We start from the raw sequence: 20,310 nt of genomic DNA, 5'->3' as shown, positions 1-20,310 counted from the left end.
TTAAATTATTTAAAACTCATTTATGACCCTTTTATATTTTTAATCCTGAAAAATAGAAATCTCTAATTTTTTGTTATTTGTTTTCCTCTTGCTTGCTAAGGTTAGCGTCAGGAACCCTATTTTTTTCTGTTGCTGAAAAATTGCCCTTCAAATTGCCTTTTTATGTTGTTTGTTGGTTCTAATTTATGGAAGCATATCCCAAAATGTTGGGATTTTTTTGCAATTCTAAAATTTATAGGGCCTTTAGTGTAACTTGGAAGTTATTGATAGTTTAGTGTGATTTTGAAAGCTATTAGCAGTGTTTTGAAAGTTCTTGGAGTTATTAATGTGATATTGGAACTTGGTTGGAGTTTATTGAAAAATGATGAAATTTAAAATGAGTAGGAGGACCAATTTGAGTATGAAGCCTAAGATCAGGGATTAAGTTAAGAAAAAATGTTGGAGGAATCAATTTAAGTATGAAGCCTCAGTATAAAGATCAAGTTGAGAAAAATAAAATATAAGGACCAATTTGAGTGTAAAGCCCCACTATGGGAACCAAATTGGTCTTTTAGGCTTCTTTATTGTGCGTGTGATTTTTCGATATTAGTCTCCTAAATGTTTACTATTTTGAGATTAATCCCTCAATGTAAAACCCCGAAATTTTATAATGATATTGTGTGAATAAATAGTAATAAATCTTTCTTTTGTGATAAATAAGCATATATATATAAGATGTATATATTTATCAGTGTTTGGGAACCCAACAGGTGTTTATAAGTGAGAGAAATCGAGTGTTATGGCCAGCATGTGAGATGCCTAGCAGCAGGTATTTTTGTGCTGCGCGGGTCGACTGCACAGCGATTAGAGGGTTTTCTCAGGTTCGGGTTCAAACGGGTTTCGGGTCGGGTTTGTGAGTTGGTATATAGGCTAATATATCCGAGAGAGCCCTTTGGAGATCTGAAATCAAAACTCTAGCCCCCCTCTCTTCCCTAAAACCCTAATCCCCTTTGTTTGGTGATTTGGGAGAAGTTCTTGAGGATTTGCAGCAGTTCTTGGTGGGATTCAGCGAAGGAAAACGTTCTCCTTCAGTTTCAGCGATCCGTTGCTCACCAGAGGCGAGTATCATCTCGCCCAATCCCTCACCCCTGTTTTCTATGGTTTTCTTTTGAATTTTTATGAGTTTTGATGAGCCAAAATGGTATTTTTTATTTTGTATAAAAATGAACTCTCTCTAATATGGTTAACAAGAATCAGAGGTTTCAATTGGTTTCAGTTTATAAAAATTCACAAATGTTCTGTGTTATAAAGATCTAGATCTGAAATTTGCCTAAACAAGAGTTAAATTATTTTTACTATTATTAAAACGTTTTTGGACTTGTTTCTCATGTATTTTAGAATATTGGAAACGTAGATTTCAAGCTTGGGATTAGTTGTTTATCTTTTGTAAGATTTTTTGAAACTTTAGAACTCTTGTTATCGTAAATTATCAAGTTTTTATTTCAGGTTTAGAAGCTGACAGAAAACCCAGATTTGGTTTCTGTCCGCTTGGCGGTCGACCGGTGCGGTCGACCGCTGAGGTCGACCGCTGAGCTCGCTGTAGGCACCATTTCACAGTCCTCGTGTTGGACTATAATCCATAGAAGTCCTCGTGCTAGACTATAATCCATTTCAGTCCTCGTGTTGGACATTTGCCACTTATTTCATGAGTTTGGAAACTACAATATATAGTTCCTGTTTCGGACATAGTTCTTAACCCTGCATATGACTTTCTCACAGCAGCTCACTACATGATAATTATGTAGATTTTAACATAACACTTATGTGGAAATTTTAGCATGATATTCATGTAGGCTATGATATAGCACTGCACTTATGTTCTGAGATTTGTTGAATTTCTTTTATTATTGTTTCTGTATTAGAACCTCGGGTTTGGTGATTAGGGGTTTACAATTTGAGATATAAGGTATATACATGAGGGTTTCCTTGTTTGGATTATTTCGCTCGACGTACCTATTCTCGTGTTGTAAATTTCTAATTACTAAAACCCTCTTTAGTAAGATCAATGAGTTTAGATCTATTATATATTATCTGTATTTTCTTATACAACGAGCCCTGTTCCCTTGGGGTTGGTTGTGATGTTACTCGCTAGCGCTTTGATGCTCGTTGTCCCTCTCCCTTTCAGGTAACGAGCCTGGAGGTCGGAGAGTCGCAGGTTGATGGCGATGCATTTTAGCTTCAGCTGTCTAGTTAGTTATATGTTTTATTTGGGGCTCCACTTTAGATTTTCTTTTGTGTAGACATTTGAGGGTCTTGTTCTAGAAGTTGTAAAGGTTGTGTGCCTTATTTCCTTTTGTCAGATATTTGTATTTGAGACTTGTTGAGTATTCCAGTTTATCTACACACACCTTGACTATGTACTTCAGTATGTTGGATGATGAGATATTTATGTGATTTCATTTCATCAGTACTTCTAGTATTATCTTTTACTTGCTTTTGTACCTACACCTGTTGTTGACTCTACTAGATAGATGTTAATTGTGATGGTGAAATATGTTGTTGCACGGTGTGGTACATGGCAGGTTTGACATTCTTGGTTTCACCTTGGACTGCAGCCTTGTGTGAACCCAGGGGCGTCACACTCAAATCATTGTAATAACTATTACATCTCCCATTCTTAGAGTTTGTTTCAAGTAGTTCTCCAATGAAGAGTAGTAGTAGCAAGATATAATAATTGGGGGATCAATAGAAACTTTAATGATTTGAGGTACTAATTTCAATATACTAAAGATTTAAGTGACTAAGACACAAAAAATATTTTTCCAACTTTTTTTTTATTTTCTTGATTTTTGAGCTGGTCATTTTATGATGAAATCGTTTTTTCATCAATGAAAAATATCTTTATTCATTCACCAAATAGGAAATAAGTGTACATCAAGATAACCCGACCAATACTGAGAATCATCTCATCAGATAACAAAGTTACAAGCTCAACGAACTCACAAACTCAACATCCAATTCATACAATCAAGATGCTTACGAGGATTAAGCACATTCATCATCAAAGATACCATAATATTCTTCATAGTTTGCTCCACAATTTTAGCTTGTTGTGCAAGTATCATTCTATTCCTTTCGCTTCGAATTGCATAGACCTCCATCTGAACTTCATCCACTCCATGACAATATTCCAGACTTGAGTAGAATGGGCACAAGCAAGGAAAAGATGTGAATGCCTTTCATTTGCATTGTTACTGTATAGAGCACAACGGTTTGCATCTAGTATCCCAAACCTACACAAATTTAACATGCAGAGTTAGGGGTTTACCTTGAATATCTACCTAAAGTATAATAGAATGTTTAGGGTAATTGAACATCTCATACTATTTTATACCTCGGAACAGAGACGGAAACATGGGAGAATCATCTGATATAGAGCAGATAGCGGAATTTTATCACCGAAATAGCACGTCCGAAGGCTTCGAATCAGGTTGTCTATTCCACCACAATGTGCAATAGCTTGGTCCCTAACACTTAAAAGTTGTTCTCATATCCAAGAGTCACCAACTAATTTCATATTAACGCTCCATTAATTATCAGTATTCTTTAGACATGTGCCATGTATCCATTTTATCCAAGTGAGCTTTTTATTGAGATGGGTATACCAAATGAGCCTCAAAGTAGCAGCAAAACTCTAGATTTTACTAAGTAGATCCCAAGCCATCATGTTTATGATCGCAACGAACATTCTCCCATGAAACCAAAGCCATTTTGCTAGAATATGGACTTCTCCCCCTCAGAAGTTTCCTACATAATTCATCAATCTCTTCAAGAACTCTCTTAGATGATATAATTGTTTCCAAGAGACACCCTCATAATAGCACTTCTTAATTATCAATTGAATCCTCCCTAAATATGGACCTTTTTAATTACTTTTTTATAAATTGAAAAAAATTATTAAAATCTTTTATAGTTTTAAAATATATTTAAAAAAATAGATTGTTATAAATTTATACTTGTTGACTACTTTGCAACTATAATTCATATTCCCTTTAAAAGAGGGAGCTAGGGTAAAACTTTCTAAGGTCAATATTATCCTTGACCTATTTTTGATATTACATATTGATCCCTTAAATTTATTAAATTAAAACTTTTTTCCACTCAAGATTCAAGTTGCAAATGTAGATTTTTGAAGCTTTATCCTTTTGAATTTATGCATAATTAGTCCTCATCATAAATAAAACCCTTGGCATCCTACCCACTTATATACTACCATTAAATTCTCTCATCAATCCCCGAATGATACCATGGTGTTTTACTTGTTTTCATGGTGTTTTTTCCAAAAATAAAACACAATGCGTTTGGAAACCATGGTGTTTTTTTGAGCTAAATCATCCTCAAACCAAAAACACAACACTTATTTCAAAACACCTAAAAAGGTATTTTAAGTTTGGTGTTTTGGTTTTGAGTTTGAGAAGGTGTTAATATAATATCTAACATAAAATATTAAATGTAATTAATATAGAGTTATTATCAACATGCTTATTATATTATATTATACTATAATATATTATAGTTAATTTAATATATTAGTAATATTTATTAAATAATATAAAAATATAATAAATAAAATATCTTATATAATAATATAATAACATATTAAATACTAATATTTAATATGTTAATTATGTATTTTATAATAAATAAATAATAATAAAGTACAAATAAACTAATAAAAATTTATTGATAATAAATAATAATATAATAATGATATAATAATATACTATACAATAGTATAATCCCTATAATATTATTAACTTTTTAATAAATAAACTATAATAAATTAATAATTATAAAATATTGTATAATAGTATCATATTTAATAATAACATAATAATATAATAAATATTATAATAGCATATTGTATAGTAAATATAATATAACTATAAATATTAAATATATACATAATAAATAACATAATTTATTATAAAGTAAAAAAAATTAATAATAATAATTATTGCTAACAAATGTTAAATTAAAATAATATATTCAATATACAATAATATTTATTTATATCATAAATACAAATATATATTAATGTACTATTAATAAACTCTAACATATTAAAAACTATAATATATTATATAATATTAAAATATTTATAATATATTAATTATTAATACATACTAGTAATACATATATTAACATTGTTATAATATTATATTATATGATATAATATTATATTATATTAGTAATAGTATAATATTATATTAATAAAATAACATTATATTAAAAATAAGATATAAAATTTTTTTACAACAACAACAAATTGATATACCAAAATGATTAAATATATAATTACTTGAAATAATATGTAATAAATATAATATAATAATAATTATATGTATAATTAACTCATTAAAGTATAATATAATTTTATAATACATATACAATATTATATTATATTACATTTAATACTTATAATACTATAATAATAAAAACTAAATATTATAATATTTTATTTATAATATATTTTATTATAATTAATATATAATATATTAATAATATGTTTAATACTAATATCATAATGGGTCAAACTAGTGTTGACCAAAAATACTTAACATGGTGTTTTGAAAATATTTTAAGGGAAAAACACAATATCATGGTGTTTTTTTACAAAAACACAATAAGGAAAACACCATGGTATCCAAACAAAACTATTTTGTTCATTCGTCTCTCTCCACGGCTTAGATCTTCTCCTCTCTTTGTCTCTTTGTCTTGTAGTTTTGATTATTTAGGGCTAGAGCATTCCTACAAATAAGAAAGAAAAAAATAGTGCTAGAGTTAGGGTTTCAAATTTTAGACAATGACGACGCCCATCAATCTAATGTTTTCCTTTGCACCCTTCACCTTGCACTCCCACCTCCTTGGGCAATATGTGCTGTCTCGATTCCGTTGTGTCATCCGGCAAGGCGGACGATGCCTCTAGGCTCCGGAGGAGCTTAAGACTATGCTCCATTTAGTGAGTTTTCTTTTTTGAGCGCTTTATCACTGAATGAAGGTTGTGGAATATGTTGCGTGCCGTGTGAAAGTATGCTCACGAACCAAACGAGTTGGCGAGTGATGAGAGAAGAACCAAAACCAAACATGAGTGCAATCCACCAAAATAACGGCAAAAATCACACAAACATAGAGATATATGTGGTTCGGCAATTGCCTATATCCACGGGGAGAGGATGGGGAGATTTCACTATATAGAGGAGAATTACAATGAGTTATAACTCACACAAACTCTCAAATATAACCCTAACCAAAGATCTCAACTCCCTCACAATATCTCCATCTCAAAGTGCTAAAAACAATGCTAATTCTCTAGTTAAGAAACCCTAAAAACGTGTATTTCTATTTATAACAAAACATAATCCAAAACAGGGTGGGAATCTAAAAATGCATCTGCCACACCCGGGTGTGGCACACACCACACCCCTGACAACAAGGCAAATTCTGCCACACGTGTGGCACGCACCACACCTGTGGCTTGCTGAATTTTATTATTTTCCAACACTTTGAACAATTCGATGCCATTTTCTACAATTCTCCACCTCGGCGAAGTGTTCCCAAAATTGAGTCGACACTAACATGAGCACTAATACGTCGTCTTACCAAATCCGGCTGCACCAATGTGATTACCTACGTACCCTCTCTTCTAAGGGATCAAGCCGCCTGTAGTTCATCCAAATGGCCTCGAACGACCTCAATAATCACGAATTTACAATAAGTTTCTACAATGATCGAACTTGTTGCTCGGAACCACCTTTGTGAGCATATCCGCTGGATTGTCTTTTGCGTGGACCTTCACGAGCTCCACTTCCCCATCTTCAAGAACATCTCGAACAAAGTGATAATGAACGTCAATATGCTTCGTCCGTGCATGGAAAACCTGATTCTTCGCCAAATAAATAGCACTCTTGCTATCACAATAAATGGTGACGAATCGCTGCAAAACACCAAGATCCTTCAAAAGTCCTCAAAGCCAAATTACCTCCTTAACAGCCTCCATAATCGTTATATACTCTGCCTCCATCGTTGACAAAGTCACCGTAGACTACAAGATGCATCTCTAACACACCGGCGCACGGGTCAAAGTGAACACATACCCCGCCGTCGATCGGTGTTTATCCAAATCTCAAGCGTAGTCCGAATCTACGTATCCAATACATAGTTGCCCACTGCTAGTGTCCCGCTCAAAAACCACACCAACGTTGACAGTTCCTCGAATGTACCTCAAAATCCATCTCACGACATCCCAATAACCTAGACTTAGGTCGTGCATATATCTCGAAATGATGTTCACTGCTTGTGACAAATCCGGCCTTGTACAAACCATAGCTTACATCAAACTTCCCATTGTGCTCGCATATGGAGTCTTCGATATGAACTCTCTATCTTTAACTATATTTGGTGAAAGGTCAGCTAAAAGCTTCAAATAGGCTCCCAATAGTACACTAACTGGATTCGTCTCCATACTCACATTAAACCGCTGTAGTACATTCTTCAAATAAGTTATCTGTGACAAACAAATTCTACCCCTATCTATATCTTTATCGATCTCCATCCCCAAAAGACGCTTCGCTTCACCCAAATCCTTTATTTCGAACTCTTTCTAAAGTTGTACCTTTAACTCATTTATAGCAGATCTGGAAATAAAAGCAACCAACATGTCATCGATATAAAGCAACAAATAAATTTGCGCACCTCCTCGTGACTTGCGATAGTAACGCAAGGATCAAACTGGCTATACCATTGTACGAATGACTGAGCATAAACCCATCGAATCACCTATACAACTGTCACGGAGATTGCTTCAATCCGTATAGTAATTTCTTTAATTTGCAAACCAATTTCTCCTTTCCTACAGCTCAAAACCCCAATGGCTAAGTTATATATGTTAGATCCTTTGTTTTGATGATGATTTATAAATACCATTATTGGTGCAAATTGTTTATTGAGCTATATTGTAGATCACATATCATTAGCACATTATATGGAGGATTGGATGGAAAATGAGCTATAACGACAGTATCTAAGGAGGTGGAGGTAAAGTGATGAAGCAATGCTTTCAAGAGCACCATATGCATAAGAAGCTTCATCTACTCAAGAGCAAATATCAAGACTCAAGTTATGTATTTCTATGTGAGTGATATTTGCTATTTTATTTTTCTCTCTAGTACTTAATGTAGGCAAGTAGTTTGTTGATTACATTTGAAGCTCATGGGATATCACACTTGCACACTTTCAAAACTTGTATTTTGGTACTTTTGCTAAAATGATGATTTTCACACATACGAGGGCCTTTTTACAAAATTCCTTTTTAAACAAGTTTATCAAAATGTTTATAAACTATTCCCAAAGTTTTATATTTTTAGAGTTTATTTACTATTTTTAACAGAGCCTTTAAACTCAATTTTAAAATCGATTCAGGCTGAATATCTGTTATCACTCGACTGACCAGTCAACTGATGACATCAATCGACTAATGGGTCGACTGATGAAAGTGCCGGCAATCATCAAAAGTTTATGTTCTATTTTGGTCGACTGACTAGTCGACTGACGAGTTGTCAGTCGACTGAAAATGATCGTTAGTCGACTAATGAGCTGGTATTTGAATACAACGTTCAGCTCATCAGTCGACTGATGATTCCCATCAGTCGATTGATAAGCAGTCTAATGGCTAGTTTTTCTCAGAATATGTTTCTCGATTTTTGGGGGATTTCCACTGATTCTTTGGGGTTTTGGCTGCTGTCTTCTCTTCCTATAAATACCCAACAACCCCAACTACTTCAATAACCAAGCTTTCATTAGAAATCTCTTGTGTTTGAGTTTATTGTTTTCAAAGAGCTTCAACTTTCATTTGCTTTTACTATTTCAAAGACCACATCCCAAGATTCAATTGTAATATTCTCTCTTGCCATAGGGCTATTGTAAAGAGAGAGTTTCTCTTTAATTTTCTACTATTGTGAGCTTGATCTCGTGGAGATCTATTGTGTGGTTATGAGATCTCGGTGGAGATCGTTGTGTAGAAGAAGTTCCGACTTCCAAACCGGGTGTGTAGTGGATTTCTCCTCGAGAGTGGGGAGCGGGAATGTAGGTCAGCGGACCGAACCTCGTGAACATACTGCATGTCATCAATTGGCTAACTATCTCTATCACTACTCTCTTTTATTGTCATTGCATTTCATATTTATGTATGGTTTGTTGGAATATCATTTAATTGCATATTATTTGTCTATAAACCCTATTCACCCCCCTCTAGGGCCTTTCAATTGGTATCAGAGCAAGGTCTCTACTGTTGTTAGGCTTAAACCCCTTAGAGAAAAGATCATTATGGAGGCTTCTATGAATATGCATATCCTAGAAGGACAATCCACCACTAGGCCACCGCTTTTTACAGGTAGCAACTTTGCCTATTGGAAGCTAGGATGAGAATTTATTTACAATGCATTGACCTTGATATCCTAGACATTGTGGAGAAAAAATATGTCAAGAAGCTTAGTAGTGAAATGACCGAGGATGAGAAGAAATTAGCTAACCATAATATTAAGGCCATGAATGCACTAGTTTGTGGTCTTACCCCCAATGAATATCAGAGAGTTTCTACATGTGCAACCGCATACGAAATTTGGGAGAAGTTATGCATCACCCATGAGGGAACCCCCCAAGTGAAGGAGTCTAAGATTAGTGGACTCATGCATGATTATGAACTTTTTAAAATGCTTCCAAATGAATCTATTGATTCTATGTTTTCTCGGTTCACTAACATCATAAATGAATTACATGATCTTAATAAGGTTTTGAAGAATCAAGAGATAAATTACAAAATTCTTCGCTCTTTGATGCCAGCTTGGGAACCTAAAGCCACGGCCATCGAAGAAGCTCATGACCTCTCAACTCTCACTCTTGATGAACTAATTGGCAAGCTCAAGGTCTATGAAATGAAGATCAAGGAGAAGGAAGAAGCAATCCCAAGAGTAACCGAGGAGCCACCCCAAAAATCAAAGTCCATAGCTCTCAGGGGAGTAATCGACGTTTCGTCCTCCTCGAATAGTGAAGATGATGTCTCTAGAGAAGTGACACACCTCTCTAGAAGAATATCAAAATTAATCAAAATAAATAAAAATTTTAAGAATCGATTTAACAACAAATTTCCTTCTCGTATAGGTAAATGCTTCGAATGCAACGAACCGGGACACTTAGCCAATGATTGTCCTAAGCTCAAGGAGAAGTATTTGAAATACAAGAAGAAGAAGGCTATGTATGCCGGTTGAGATGAGTCCGAACCAAGCGATTCAGATAGTGATGATGAGGGTGCCAAGATTGCTCTTCATGATCGGAACATTTGCTTCATGGCTCATGAAGATGAGGTACAATCCAAAACCGAAAGTGAATCTCTCTATATGCAATGTGAACTAGAAGCGGCTTTAGAAGAATTGAACTTTGAATTTAAGAAATTAGCAAAAGAATATTCTTCATTCAAAAAATTACATGTTTCTTGTGATTCTAAGTATGAGCAACTACAATCTTCTCTTGCTTTAAAAGATGAAATGACAGGAGATCTAGACTTTGAAAACAAACAACTAAGATCTAAAGTTGAGAGATTAGAGATTGAAAACAATAGAATTAAATCTAATCATGCTTACTCTAGTCATCATTATGTTAATAGAAAATGGTATCAATCTCATGCTCCTACATACAAGAAAAGGTTTTTGTGCACGTATTGTATGAAGTATGGTCATATTTCTACTCATTGTAGGATTAAGAATAACATTGATCATTATGAGTTAATGTGGGTACCCAAGGTTACCAAAAATACTAACACTCAAGGACCCAAAGCTTGGGTACCTAAAGGTTCTACAACTTGTTTGCATGTAGGGAACGTCTCGCACAAGACGTAAGGAGTTGTGGTACCTTGATAGTGGTTGCTCTCATCACATGACGGGCAATAAAGAATTATTTACAACCCTATCAAGGATTGAAGGAGGCAATGTCTCCTTTGGCGATGGTGAGAAAGGTAAAATTGTAGGTATTGGCAATATTGGTAAGGTACATTCTCCCATAATTGAGGATATTTATTTTGTTAAAGGACTAAACCACAATCTCCTTAGCATTAGTCAATTAAGTGACAAAGGCTTTGACATTTCTTTTAAACCGGATAAATGGATTGTTAGTATGAATGATAAAATTATTTTTGTTGCTTTTTAGAAGATCTAATGTTTATATTTTTTAGATGAATGAGCTAATAGATCAAGATGTTAAGTGCCTTGCCGCGGTGGATGGGGATTCTTGGATTTGTCATAAGAGACTTGGACATGCTAACATGAAGCTTATATCTAAGCTATCCAAGAATAATTTAGTAAGAGGGTAACCAAATCTATCTTATATTAAGGATTCTACTTGTGAGGAATGCGCCAAGGGTAAACAAACAAAAACTTCTTTCAAATCCATAAATGAGGTATCCACTTCTAAACCTTTACAATTATTACATCTTGATCTCTTTGGACCCATACGTGTTGCCTCTCTAGGAGGCAAACACTATGTTTTTGATGATTTCTCTCATTTTACATGGGTAATTTCTTGCTAATAAAGATGAATGTTTTTAAGAGTTTTCTCATTTTGTAAAAAGAATTGAAAATGAAAAAGATTTAAAAGTTATTAAAATTAGAAGTGATCATGGTGGAGAATTTCAAAACAAATTCTTTAATGATTTTTGTGTTCATCGTGGTATAACACATGTGTTTTTCGCTCCTAGAACACCCCAACAAAATGATGTTGTTGATTGGAAAAATAGAACCATTCAAGAGATGGCACGCACAATGATAAACTCTTATGATTTGGCAAAATATTTTTAGGGAGAAGCCGTTAATACAGCTTGCCACATTTTAAATCGTGATTTAATTAGACCTTCTTTAAAGAAAATTCCTTATGAACTCTTTTTTGGTAAAACTCTACATATTGGATATTTTCGTATCTTTGGTTGTAAATACTTTATCTTAAATACTAAAGATCACCATCATAAGTTTGATTCAAAAATTAATGTTGGGATATTTTTGGGATATGCTCCTAGAAGCAAGGCTTATAGAGTTTTCAACAAGCGAACACTCGTTATTAAAGAGTCTATAAACGTTACTTTTGATGACTCTAATATTGGTTTGTAAGAAAATTTGCCTAGGGTTGATGATGTGATTGAGGAAGGAATGGAGCTCCTGTAACTAAATGATAAATCCTCAACGAACGCACCAATTGATGGGAAGAACATAAATGAACAAACTCAAGAAGTACTCTCTAAGGCTTGGAAGTTTGCACCGGATCACCCTAAAGACCAAATTATAGGAAGTCCATCCAAAGGCATTTTGACTCGCTCAAAAGCAATGAGCGAATGTGGTAATGTAGCCTTTTTATCCCAAATAGAACCTAAACAAATTGATGATGCTTTAAAAGATGAGTTTTGGATTTTAACTATGCATGAAGAGTTGAATAACTTTCAAAGAAATAATGTTTGGAAATTAGTTTCTAGACCAAATAATACTTATATTATTGGAACTAAATGAGTTTTTAGAAATAAGCTTGAAGAGTTTGGCATAGTAACTAGAAATAAAGCTCGTTTAGTTGCCCAAGGATACAATCAAGAGGAGAGCATAGACTATGATGAAACTTTTACACCGGTTGCAAGATTGGAATCTATTAGAATGTTTTTGGCCTTTGTAAGTTTCAAAAAATTTTAAATTATTTCAAATGGATATCAAAAGTGCTTTCCTATATGGTTTTATTGAAGAACAGGTTTATGTTGAGCAACCCCCCGGCTTTATTGATTCATCTTTTTCAAATCATGTATACCGGGTTCAAAAAGCTGTATATGGGTTAAAACAAGCTCCTAGAACTTGGTATGCTCGCCACTTAAGTTTTCTCATTGAAAATGGTTTTTCAAAAGAAACAATTGATAATACTCTTTTGTTAGAAAACGGAAAAATGATTTCATTTTTGTTCAAATTTATGTAGATGATATTATTTTTGGTGCCACTAATGAATCTTTATGCAAGGACTTTTCTAAAGTATTTTTGGTGCCACTAATGAATCTTTATGCAAGGACTTTTCTAAAGTAATGCAAGATCAATTTGAGATGAGTATGATAAGGACTTTTCTAAAGTAATGCAAGATCAATTTGAGATGAGTATGATGGGAGAGCTCACCTTCTTTCTCGACCTCCAAGGTAAACAATCCAATGATGGCATCTTCGTATAATTCGGGATGGAAAGTTCAAAACATGCCCCAACTCCAATGAGTACCACCATCAAGTTGGATGCGGATGAAAGCGGTGAAAAGGTAGACCAAAAGTTATATTGAGGTATGATAGGTACTCTTCTTTATCTCACCGCTAGTAGGTCGGACATCATGTTTAGTGTTTGTACATGTGCACATTTTCAAGCTTCTCCTAAAAAATCTCATTTGGTTGCGGTTAAAAGGATTATTAAATACATTAATGGCACCTTAGAACTTGGTTTGTTTTATCCTAAAAATACATCTTTTGATCTTTGTGCCTATTGTGATGCCGACTTTACCGGTTGTAGGGTGGACCGCAAAAGTACGAGTGATACTTGTTAATTTTTGGATAACTCACTTGTATCTTGGGCATCCAAGAAACAAAATTGTGTTGCTTTGTCCACTACAGAAGAGGAATACATTGTCGCCGGCTTATGTTGTGCACAGATTTTGTGGATGAAACAAAATTTGGTTGATTTTGATTTACATTTTCATGATACAAAATTTTTTTGTGATAATACTAGTGCTATCAATATCTCAAAAAATCCCGTTTTGCATTCTAGAACCAAACATATAGATGTACGGTATCACTTCTTTCGTGATCATGTTGAACGGAAAGATATTTCCCTTATTTATATTGATACCAAATCTCAATTAGCGGATATCTTTACCAAACCCCTTTGTGAAGTTGATTTTTGCCGTATTAGAAATGAATTAAGCATGTGCATCCTTTAAAAAAATATCTTTTTGTCTATTTTTTCTTTGCTCTACCATTGTCATATATATTTTTTTGATCCTTAAATGTTTAGTCATGCTTAAGCACACACGAGTACCAAGAGGAGTGCAAAGGTGAGAGACTGGGGTCGTCCCAAGAGGAGTGGGACAGGTAGTAATGCCTAGACGTAGGTCATAATTCCTAGCACTTGAGGGAGACATGGGTAAGCCAACACTTGCGGTGCATTTATGTGGGTTTTTTAGCATGCATATTTTTTTATTCTATCCCAATTTTGAATGTGACAAAGGGGGAGAGTGTGAAGCCCCTAGGTTCACACAAGGCTACAGTCCAAGGTGAAACCAAAGATGTCAAACCTGCCATGCACCCACACTGTGCATAAACACGTTTCACCAATCACGACAATATCCTCCAGTGGAACCAAATAGAAGTGCAGGTACAAAGCAGTCAAAATAAAGGGAATAAATGTAATAGACATGATATAGAAGAGATATCTCATAAATAAAAAGAATCATGTTTAAAGGGAATAAATGTAATAGACATGATATAGAAGAGATATCTCATAAATAAAAAGAATCATGTCTCAATTATAATACATCTGATATCTGAATAATTATAGAAGAGATATCTCATAAATAAAAAGAATCATGTCTCAATTATAATACATCTGATATCTGAATAATAAAAATGTCTCAACATGAATCAACTAAAAATTGTACTAAGACACACTATCTTTACAATATGAAAATGAAACTCTAATATCTGGATAAAACTCAAAACTACAGTGGAGTCTCTATAAGTAAAAATACGCGACGGTGAGTATGCCAGAACTCTGTCACCTTGCGGATCTCCAAAACTCCGAACTATCTGAAAAGTAATTTAAAAGTAAAAGAATAACAATAAGAATATCAGAGTACTACAACAAGATTACCTCCATCCGCCCCCAGGGGAAGGGCTGCTAGATGGAATGAAGACTCTATCTATTAAGCATAGTCTATCTAGATTCATTTTCCATGTATCAAAGTGTGATTAACATTTAGAAACCTACAACATGAGACGTAGTACGTCAAATGAAATAATCCAAATAAGAAAACCCTCATGTATATACCATAAGTCTAAAATTGTAGATATCTAAACATTAATACTGAACTAAGAAAATACAATCTAATGAAACCAACAATTGGAAATCCACAACACGAGACTGGTACATCGAACGAAATAATCCAAATAAGGAAACCCTCATATATATACCATATGTCTCAAGTTGTGAATCTCTAATCATTGATCCCAACTAAGAAGTAAAGAAAGCAGTAAAAGAATTAAGATATTAACACATATTATTTATCATATCTTCCACTATCACTGGGGAGATAGAATAAAATACCAACACATAATTTTGTATACTTTCAAAAGCAACGTATCTCGGTCATATAGTTCAGTGATATGTCGTATTCATAACCGACATCTGCCACACTTAGGCTATCAGGTAATTGTCTCAATGTAACGGACTACCCTGTAGGTATCCTGAACTGTGTACACGGCTCATTACTCTCATCACAATCTTAGTGTATAATATAAGTGCGGGACGGACTACCAAATAGGCATCCTAGAAATACGGCTCACGAGCCTCATCGCACCATAGTGCGGGACGGATGGCTAGATCAAGCCTCCTAAAATCCGACTCAATAGCCTGTACATGTGGAATATCGACGCACTACCTCATATAGTATTGAACTGAGCTCATCAACGATATTCACCTCATATATAAATTGTGTATATCTGGTATGTCAATGTACTATCCCATATAGTACTAAGTTGTGCTCATCAACGACATCTAACATGTGTATGAACTATATCTAATTCAAATATGATCAAATCAAAACTCATCATAATCCTCTTGGGATTCTCAAATGCGTAACATAACATATTCATGACTATATGTGTAACATCAAGCGGCTCAAAACACTGCGAACACATCTCAAAACGACGCAACACAGCTCCACAAAACGAGCAGGAAAATAGACAGAACTTCTGTTAGTAAAACGAGCATATCTTTCTCTAGGAAAACTATTTTAGAAAAGGTTTTTATTTTAAAAACTAGATTCACACATCTTTCAATTGGCATAAGTTTGGTTCAGTTTGGAGTTCATTTGTTATCCCAAATCTCCAGTTAAACATTATACATGTGTAGCAGTTTTCTGCAGGACATGTTGTTAGTAAAAAATATATCTTTCTCTATAAAAACTCTTTTTAAGAATGATTTTCTATTTTAGAAACTAAATACATATAGATTTCATTTGAAACTAGTTTGGTTAAATTTGGAGTTTATTTGCTATCTCAAAATCTCAAATAAAAATTATACAAGTATTGAAGTTTTCTGCAAAAAATATATATTTAGTACATCTCTTAGTTTTCTCATATATAAACGAAAATATGAATAACCCTAATAATCATGATCATGATACTATCATAAACAACAAGAAAAGATTACTAATCTAGCATTAGTTTATGTTTTATCATTTTTTTTAAATAAAAAAAATTTGATTCTTAACATCACAAGTTAAGATTTAAACATGAAAACATATATTAAACATCTAAAATAGTTATTTAACTATGAGGATGAGTTTGGATGAAGATAATCTTGCCTCAAACATCATTCTAAGTCTCTGAAATAAATAGCAAGCAATCCATGAGCACAAACAACCTGTTCTCCCTTGTCACACGTCGAAGATCTCGCACTCGTGTCGGTATTGTGCTTCACAAAGCTCTCAAAATTCATAAGAAAAAGATCTAGGGTTTTTTAGGGGAGAGAGTGGTTGCTAGGGTTCATAGATATGATAAAATAGAAGAATTTTTGTGAAAAACATAGGTATTTATAGAGGCAAATCCGAAACAAATATTTTTGACCCGAACCAGGAAACCTAGTCTGACTGGGAAAACAACCTTCGGTATTTTGATAATAACTTTCACGTCCGACCTCAGAATTAGGTGATATAAGATATGTTGGAAAGATCATGAAGAGACCTATAATTTTTGTCTTTTAAGTTTTCTTATATGCCAACTTCTTCAGTGTGTAAAATATATATACCTTTAACTGGTCGTTTTTCCCATATTCAGGCCCGTGCACGTGTGCATGATATCACTTCTATATTCACATATATACATTGAATTGATCTCAAATCAATTCTTAGCATACTAAAACAGTAATAAATATCATTTTTCATAATGTAACATATTTATTATTATTTATTACAAAATATTCAAATTTTTGGGGTTTTACATTCTTCCCCCTTAAAAGAATTTCGTCCCCGAAATTCCGCAAACGTATCTTAGAGATTAATAATAAATTATCATATATCTTCAGATATAAAATATTATAATATCTACACTTAACAATCTAAAATACGAATACTCTCACTTAACCCCTAACTAAACGGAACTAGTACGTCGGGCGAAAAATTCAAACAAGGAACCCCCCCATATATATACCATGTGTTCCGAATGATTAGGAGCCAAGTGTTAATATCCTCATTCTAGCGTTAAATATAAATATGACCATATGGATAATCATGAACATCAATCAAAATCAACCAACTTACATATTCAAACAGGTGCGGGTAGTCGCGATGCATAACATCTTCGCGCTCCTAAGGATCCTCATCAATATCTATACTTAACTATCTAGAATGTAAATATTCCCACTTAACCCCTAACTAAGAAAAATCCAAATAAGGAACCCCCCATATATATACCATATGTTCCTAATAATTTGGAGATAAGTGCTAATACCACCATTCTTGCGTTAAGTATAGATATGAACATATAGATAATCATAAACATAGACAAATCATATCCAAACAATTTACTTGCTCAAATAGGTGCAAGTAAATAGGTGCAACTCGTCGCGATGCATATCCTCATCGCGCCCCAATAAACTTCCTCAGCTCATTTCTGATTCCATTGAACTTCAACTAAAGGTATCACTTTGTTTCTAATTCTCTTGTCCTCCTTGGCAATAATACACACAGGAATTGCAATAATAGTCATATCATCAAGAATCTCGACCTTTGGTGTGTCTAACACTCGCTGCTGCTCCTCGTTACGTAGATGCTTCTTAAGTATCGAAATATGAAAAACATCGTGTAAACTCGACATCGATGCTGGAAGATCTAGACGATATGAAATGGCTCCAAAGCGCTCCACTCTTCTGAATGGACCAATATACCTCAGGGAAAGCTTACCCCATCTACCAAATTGCTGAACTCCCTTCATTGGTAATATTTTCAATAAAACATAGTCCCCAACCTAGAACTCCAATGGTCGTCGTTTCTGATCTGCATAACTCTTCTGATAACTCTACGCTGCAAAATACGCTCTCGGGTTATTGCTACTTTTTCTATAGTCTGTCTCACTAATTTCGGTCCAAGCAATAGGTTGTCCTCTGGTTCTGCCTAGCAACTAAATGATCTACAAGGCCTCCCGTACAACGCCTCATATGATACCATACCAATTGTCACTTGGTAACTGTTATTATAAGCGAATTCAATCAATGAGATGTGGTCCTCCCAACTGCCCTAGAAATCTATAACACAAGCCCGTAACATATCCTCCAACTCTTGGTTGACTCTCTCCATTTGTCCATCTGTCTGCGAGTGAAAACTATAAGAATACGACAACTGGCTACCAGAAGAATTTTGGAAGCTTTTCCAAAAGTGCGAAGTGAAAACTGAGCCTCGGTCTAATATAATCGTCTCTGGAACTCCATGTAATCTCACTTTCTCCTGGATAAATATCCTCACGTAAGTCTCTATCGTGTAAGTCGTCTTTACTGGTATGAAATATGCTGACTTCGTCAACTGATCCATTATTACCCAAATTGAATCATTCCCCTTCTTCGATCTCGGTAATCCTACAATGAAATCCATAGAAATATCTACCCACTTCCACTCCGGAATGGGTAAAAGTTGTAGGGTTCTTGCTGGTCTTTGATGTTCTGCCTTCACTTGCTGGCAGGTGAAACATTTAGCTACATACTCTACAATTTCCCTACGTATGCCGCTCCACCAAAAGTGTCTTTTTTGGTCCTTGTATATTTTAGTTGTGCCTGGATGCACTGCGTACCAACAACGATGCGCCTCATCAAATAAGTCCTTCTTCAACTGTGGATCTCTCGACATCACTAACTGGCCCTTCATCCAAAGTCCTCCATCTACTCCAACAGTCCAATCTGCTTTTGGTTCTTTGGAAATCTCCCCCTTTCGGGTTTGAATCCAAGAATCCTCTAGTTGTGCTTCGACTACTCTATCATTCTAGGATGGCAGCACTGATAGTGCTCCAAAGAATGCGCTGCTCACGCCGATCTATGGTCTGAAGTCAAACCGGCTGAGGGTGTAAAGATCCCTGTACAACGAGCATCTCAAAGTTGAAATCCAATGCAATGCTTCCTGCTCAACGCGTCTGCCACAACATTTGCCTTCCCCGGATGATACTGAATTGCAAACTCATAATCGTTAATAAACTGAACCCATCGTCGTTGTCTCTGATTTAGCTCTTTCTGGGAGAAAAGATACTTCAGACTCTGATGGTTCGTGAAAAGCTCGAACTGGACTCCATACAGATAATACCCCCATGTCTTCAGTGCAAAGACCACTACTGCTAGCTCCAAGTCATGAGTGAGATAATTCTATTCATGCGTCCTCAACTGTCTCAAAATGTAGGCCGCCACTCTCTGGGTCTGCATCAAAACACTTCCAAGACCCGATAACGATGCATCCGTGTAGACAACAAAAGTCCTATCACTGCTCGGAATGATCAACACTGGCGCTAAAGTCAACTTAGCTTTCAAAGTCTCAAAGGCCTCCTGGCACTCCGTGCCTCAAGCAAACTGTACACCCTTCTTCATAAGGCGTGTAAGTGGAGTTGCAATCTTCGAGAAGTCCTGAATGAACTTCCTATACTAGCCCGCTAGTCCCAGGAAACTACGAATCTCTGTAACCATCTTCGGTGGCTCCCAATCTAGTACGGTCTCCACCTTAGGTTGGTCTACTATAATACCCTCCTGGCTAATAACATACCCTAAAAATCTGACTTCAGAAAGCCAAAACTCGCACTTGCTGAACTTGGCTTGTAGCTGATGCTCCCGCAATGTCTGCAATGCTAAAAAGGAGATGCTGCTCGTTCTCTGCCTCCGATCTTGAATATATAAGGATGTCATCAATAAAGACGATCACGAACTGGTCCAAGTATGGACGAAAAACCCGGTTCATCAAATCCATGGATATCGC

Source organism: Asparagus officinalis, chromosome 9 (genome assembly GCF_001876935.1).
Source record: "Asparagus officinalis chromosome 9, Aspof.V1, whole genome shotgun sequence".
In the NCBI taxonomy this organism is placed as follows: Eukaryota; Viridiplantae; Streptophyta; class Magnoliopsida; order Asparagales; family Asparagaceae; genus Asparagus; species Asparagus officinalis.
The sequence above is the reverse complement of the archived record's forward strand: the minus strand, read 5'-3'. Positions refer to the sequence as shown.